Here is a 6,280-nt window from a genome sequence, read left to right as displayed (position 1 = left end):
AAAGTGATGAAATACAGACTTATCAACTCCCCCAAACTTAGTCTTTGCTTGCCCTCAAACAAAGCAAAACGAAACAAAGTGGAAGAGAGGTTTGAAAATGGGGTCTCAGAACATGTACTTTGCAAGATATAGCAATTAAAATCAATGTCCTGGTTGCTAAGTCTTTGATGCATGCTGAGAGAACTTTACTTAAAGAATTTAGACAAACTCATCAAATCTTAAATTGATTCTATCCCTTGATCTACACATGCCTTCAAATCATTCATTCCTTTTAACATTCATTACTCAAGAATATGAATCTGGTTGTGTAAGGCTTAACAAACTCACTTGGCTAGGCAGAAAAAGGTTTTGAGAATCAAGAGGGTTTAAACAATTTCTGGACAAGGATCTCTCAATGAATGGATTGAGCTTTAGGGAGAATGCTAAAGGTGAGGACCAATCTCAAACCCAAGTAAGAATCCAGACCTAGTCCTATCTGATTTGAAAATGAAAATCAGAACTACTCAAGATTTTAATCCTGTCGGCTCATACCTAACACGTTCTCCCCAAGCATAATCCGGTAAAAGACCTACCACTCAAAAATTATCAATTGGCTTGAAAGAAAAGGATAGGCTGTGGGTATGGCAAACTGATCAAAAGAATGATCAACTACTTGGATCAACAAGAGTGGTCAAAGGAGGAAGATGATCCAAATATGTATATGGTGACCATGAGCATGCAAGCAAAACACAACCAGATATTTGCAAGTCAAGATTAAATTCTTATAAGGAAAGGAATGAGATCATATCACAATATGTTTCAACAAAGTTCAAGAATGCTCTTCATGAATTCCAAGTTTGTTTCAGGGCATTGATCTCAACTAGTTAACAAGGTGTAAATCATCATCGCCCCCTATGCTAATGCAACAGTCCTACATGAAACAATCTAGACTCAATTCTAATATGCAAATGCAAGCTACATGATCACTCTGTTTTTAAAGACTTTTCTGAAAAATTTTCAAATTTTTTTTGGGGTTTTCAATGCACATATATGAATGCAAAATATATGGTAAAAATTCGAAATAAGAAAAGAGAACACAATGTCAAATGTCATCCCAAACCATCCCCAAACTTAAATTACACAGTCCCTTGTGTAATAAAAATTTGAGAGTTGGTTTGAGAATCAAACAAACAAAAGTATGAAAATGCAATGGTATATACAGATGAAGGTTTGGAGTGGTGCCTTACTGAAAATAGCAGTCCAGGTATTGAGTCATGGACTCGCTTGTATAAGCACCTGGTGCAGGCTGCACAGGAGGAGCCTCTGCTGGTTGCTCAACGGTCTGCTCGACCGGATCCTTAGTGAGGTCTTGGAAATGATACGCACCTGGATCATTAGTCAGGTCCTCAATGTGATCCTCGGCTTGATCCATTGTCAGATCCTCAACATGATGCTCGTTTGGCAAGTGTGATGAATTGGCTTTTGTCTTCTGTCTCGCTGCCTTCTTCTTTTTACTTTTTTCCTTCTTTTTGCTAGCCCTAAGCTCAGGGGAGGACTGTCTCAGAGGAGAAGAAGAAACATCCTGCTCTCTATACTTATAGGCGGAATGACGTGATGGAGAAGGAGTTTTGTAGCGTGCTTGGACATCACTCGTGGACAAACGGCGCTGAACTGGCCTAGCATCCTGCGTAGTAGTGTCTGCCAATGCTGTGGTGGTGGAGGCGCAGCTAAACTTAGTCATGAAGCTCTTCATCTGCGACTTCATAGATTTTATTGCCTTGTCTTGCAGCATGATCCACTTATGTAGTGTATTGATCGCTTGGTACCTTGATAAGTCTGTATTTCATTGCTTTTTGAGCATGCATTCATCATCTCTTCAGCATCATTCACTTGTTGATTCGCATCATATTGATCTCTTTCTGCATGTTTTACATACTTAGGTAGGTTTTATACATATCATGCATATCTTGCATACATTGTGCATATTTGGAGTGTTTCAGGTACTTAGGAGACATGTAGAGCGAAGCAGAGGAACAAGCGTTACTCGACATGCACACGATCGAGTGGGACGATTGAGTGAGAAGCAAGGATGCGTTGCAGGAACATACTTCACTCGATTGACACGACCGAGTAGGATGATCGAGTAGGTAGCAGAGTTACATTGCAATTACAACGACGATCGAGTGAGCAGCAGACGTATATGATCGAGTAGCTGATCGAGCAGAAGGGAAGCGAAGCAGAACCACCTGTCACTCGACACGCTCACTCGTGTGACATGATCGAGCAAAGCAAAGAAGTAGTTGATGGTTTCACAGATCACTCGACGCGCTCACTCGAGGAACACGGTCGAGTATGAAATGATGCAGAGAAGAAATTAAGTGTTACTCGATACGCTCACTCGACCGAGAGGACCATTACAACTTTTAATCCTCTTTTACGTTGTCGTTTTATGTTTTAAGGGTTTCCCAAACATTGTTATAAATAGGTCTCATTTGGATTGCCCAAGGGGGGGGGAGTTTTATTTTATTAGGTTTTTGTTGTTAGCCACCAAACGATCCTGAGAATTGTAATCGTGATTTCTTTTGAGTCATTAATATTTTGCAGTTAGTTCTTGAATCATTGTTGTTACTCTTCCTATCATCCTTATTATTATGCATGTTTTGAACGATTCTTGTTTCATGATGTTTAACATGATTTCTGCGTCTGAGTAGTGTTAGGGTTCTTGAGGATGGGATAGATTAGGTGGAGGATGTTAGTTTGCTAGAGTGTTTATGTTAGATTCGTTTTGTTTCCCTTCCGGATTAGATTTTTATTAGCTAGTTTTTCTCTGATCAATTGGAACTGGGTCATAGACATTTCATGCCCGAAAGGTATATGATGAAATGTCTGAACCAACTAGTGCCAGAGATTTACATGCTTAGCCCAAGAGATTGGTTGTCTAAGATGTTTATTGATATTAATGAGCTGTTTCATTATGCATGTTTACTGCATGTTTCATCAATGAGAATTGAGATTAGGAATTGTTGTAAACTTGATAGTTTCTGCCAAGATATTGGATTGACTAGTATTAGAAGTTCATTGTCTAGGGATTAGAATGTTTGCAGTTTGATAAACACTCGAAGTAGATTAGCATACTCCACCTACATTAATAACCTCATCCTCGGGATCTTCTATCCATTTGTGCTTTTTGTTTAATTCTCTTGTTATTTACTTGGTCTGCTTTGTTTTCTTCCCAGTATCAATAATCGTTAAATTTTAGTTTATGCATGGTGGTCTATGTTTTACAGCCTTACATTTATCACATGTCTAACATGTTCGCTTAGGATCACTGAAAACCAAAAATCATTTATACTTGCTTGACTTAATCATTTCTGATATATCTTGATTGCTAGCATCACACCTGATTGGATTGATACCTATTGTACTGCAATGACATGATAGTACTCTAGGGTAATTGATAGAAAAATCCTAGTATCAATTTGGCGCCGCTGCCATTTGGGTGTTTGTTTGTTACATTTGAGATTTCAGACTTGCTAAGATCAAGTTCTTACTCAACATTCACCACAGTTACTCACTTTGTTCCTTCTGTTTGTCTATTGATTCAGGTACAACTCTTACTCAACTGCTCCTACTCGATAAGAGAGATAAGCTGATTTGAGTTGTATGCACACACGGTCGCAAGGCACAGAGAACTTGTTCCAGCCCTCTGACCATATTGATCGCTTGGTACCTGCATAACGACAGCAACGCAACAGAGTTCCACCACCCCACGTGGAGATGGAAAACAATCAACCACCACCCCCACCACGGGCACCTACACGGATTGGCGCTGGTGATGCTCCACGCAACCATACCCATCGTCAGGGTATAGTGCCTCCAGCCGTGGCGAACAACAACTTTGAGATCAAGAGTGGTCTGATCACCATGGTCCAGCAGAATAAATTTCATGGTCTGCCTATGGAAGACCCCTTGGATCACCTTGATGAGTTTGATCGTCTCTGCAGTCTCACCAAGATCAATGGAGTTAGTGAGGACGGTTTCAAGCTACGTCTCTTTCCATTCTCTTTGGGTGACAAAACTCATCAATGGGAGAAAACTCTTCCTCCATGATCTATCACTTCTTGGGATCAATGCAAGCAGTCGTTTCTTACCAAGTTTTTCTCCAACTCTAGAACTGCACGTCTGCGCAATGAGATCTCTGGGTTCACTCAGAAGAATGGATAAACGCTTTGTGAAGCCTGGGAACGCTTCAAAAGTTATCAGTCTCAGTGCCCCCACCATGGTTTCACCAAGGAGTCTCTCCTCAGTACTCTTTACCGGGGTGTTCTCCCAAAGATCCGAATGTTGCTTGACACTGCCATCAATGGCAACTTTCTGAACAAGGACGTCGACGAAGGTTGGGAGCTTGTTGAAAACCTATCATAATCTGATGGCAACTACAATGAAGATTATGATAGAACCATCAGGACAAGCACAAATCTTGATGAGAAGTACAATAAGGAGATGAAGGCTGTTAATGATAAATTGGACAAGCTATTGATGAGCCAGCAGAGGAACATCCATTACGTCTCTGAAGACGACCCTTTCCAGATTCTGAATGGGGAAGGAGAACAATCTGAGGAGATAAGTTATGTCCAGAACCAAGGAGGATACAATAAGGGATACAATCCTTATAAGCAGAATCCCAATCTGTCTTATAGGAACACGAATGTTGCAAATCCCCAGGATCAGGTCTATCCACCTCCACAACAGCAGCAGCAGGGGTAGAACAAACCATTTGTGCCCTACAACCAAGGTTATGTTCCCAAACAACAATTTCAGCAAGGTTACCAACCTCCAGCAGGACCACCACCAGGATTCCAACCTCAACATGCTCCACCTCCTCAGGAACCAGACCAGGACATGAAAAACATGCTTCAGCAACTCCTACAGGGACAAGCAAGTGGCTCCATGGACAATGCTAAGAATTTTGCTGAGCTGACTCAGAGATTGGACTGCTCATACAATGATCTGAACATGAAAATTGAGACTCTGAATTCCAAGAGCAAGTATATGGAGGGCAAAACTGCGTCTACTTCCGCCCCAAAGCCTGGCCAACTCCCAGGAAAAGCGGTTCAGAATCCTAAGGAGTTTGCTCATGCCATCACGCTGAGGAGCGGAAAAAACTTGCCTCCCAGACAAGGACCTGTTGTAGTCACTGAGGACAGTGATGACTTGGAAGGGGAGGATGTATGTCAAAATGAAGATCCGGTTGTTCATTTGGAAGAATCAGAAGTCGTACCTGAAGAAGCTCCTCAACCTGCTGAGAAACATGCTGAATCACCTGCAGCATCGAAGGATAAGCCTGCGAGATACGTTCCCTCACCATTCAAACCACCTCTACCATTTCCCGGACGATTCAAAAAGCAGCAAGCTGAGAAGTATAAGGCGTGCGATTTTTGCTTCCTTGTATTGCTTTCACTAGGATACTCGAAGGAAGCAACATTGAGTTTACCCCTCTAGCAGAGGCTCTCTACACGACAGATGGTGAGGAAGCGATGGAGGTATCTGAGAAAGAGGATGATGAGATGGAAGAAGATTCAGATGAGTATAGACCAGAGAGGTACCACTTCAAGGACTACACAGCGCCTAGATAAGGCAAGAGTTTGGTGGAAGCTCACAAGCGTATCAGTACACTTCAGAAGTGGAACATGCTGCAAGACAAGGCAATAAAATCTATGAAGTCGAAGATGAAGAGCTTCATGAGTAAGTTTAGCTGCGCCTCCACCACCACAGCTTTTGCAGACACTACTCCGCAAGATGCTAGACTAGTTCAGCGTCGTTTGTCCACGAGTGATGTCCCATCACGCTACAGAACTCCTTCTCCATCACGTCATTCCGCTTATGAGTATAGAGAGCATAATGTTTCTTCTTCTCCTCTGAGACATTCCTCCCCTGAGCTTAGGGCTAGCAAGAAGAAGGAGAAAAGGAAAAAGAAGAAGGCAGCAAGACGGAAGGCAAAAGCTAGTTCATCACACTTGTCAGAGGAGCATCACGTTGAGGATCTGACCATGGATCAAGCTGAGGATCACATTGAGGACCTGACTGTTGATCCAGGTGCGTATCATTCCCAAGACCTCACTGGGATCCAGTCGAGCAGAACGTTGAGCATCCTACAAAGGCTCCTCATGCGCAGCCTGCACCAGGTGCTTATACAAGCGAGTCCATGACTCAATACCTGGATTGCTATTTTCAGTAAGGTACCACTCCAAACCTTCATCTGTATATACCACTGCATTTTCATACTTTTTTTGTTTGATTC

The 6,280-nt window shown here is 42.1% G+C and overlaps 1 non-coding gene across 1 annotated transcript; it reads right to left on the bottom strand.

Moving 5' to 3' along the window:
- Positions 1–4,158: 4,158 nt before the first annotated feature.
- On the bottom strand, positions 4,159–4,265 carry LOC111828805. The gene has a single exon (XR_002832565.1). It is a non-coding gene; the product is annotated as a small nucleolar RNA R71 (small nucleolar RNA).
- Between the last annotated feature and the right edge of the window lie 2,015 nt (positions 4,266–6,280).

The sequence above is a fragment of the Capsella rubella genome, unplaced genomic scaffold (assembly GCF_000375325.1).
Source record: "Capsella rubella cultivar Monte Gargano unplaced genomic scaffold, Caprub1_0 scaffold_1, whole genome shotgun sequence".
In the NCBI taxonomy this organism is placed as follows: domain Eukaryota; kingdom Viridiplantae; phylum Streptophyta; class Magnoliopsida; order Brassicales; family Brassicaceae; genus Capsella; species Capsella rubella.
The sequence above is the reverse complement of the archived record's forward strand: the minus strand, read 5'-3'. Positions and strand labels throughout refer to the sequence as shown.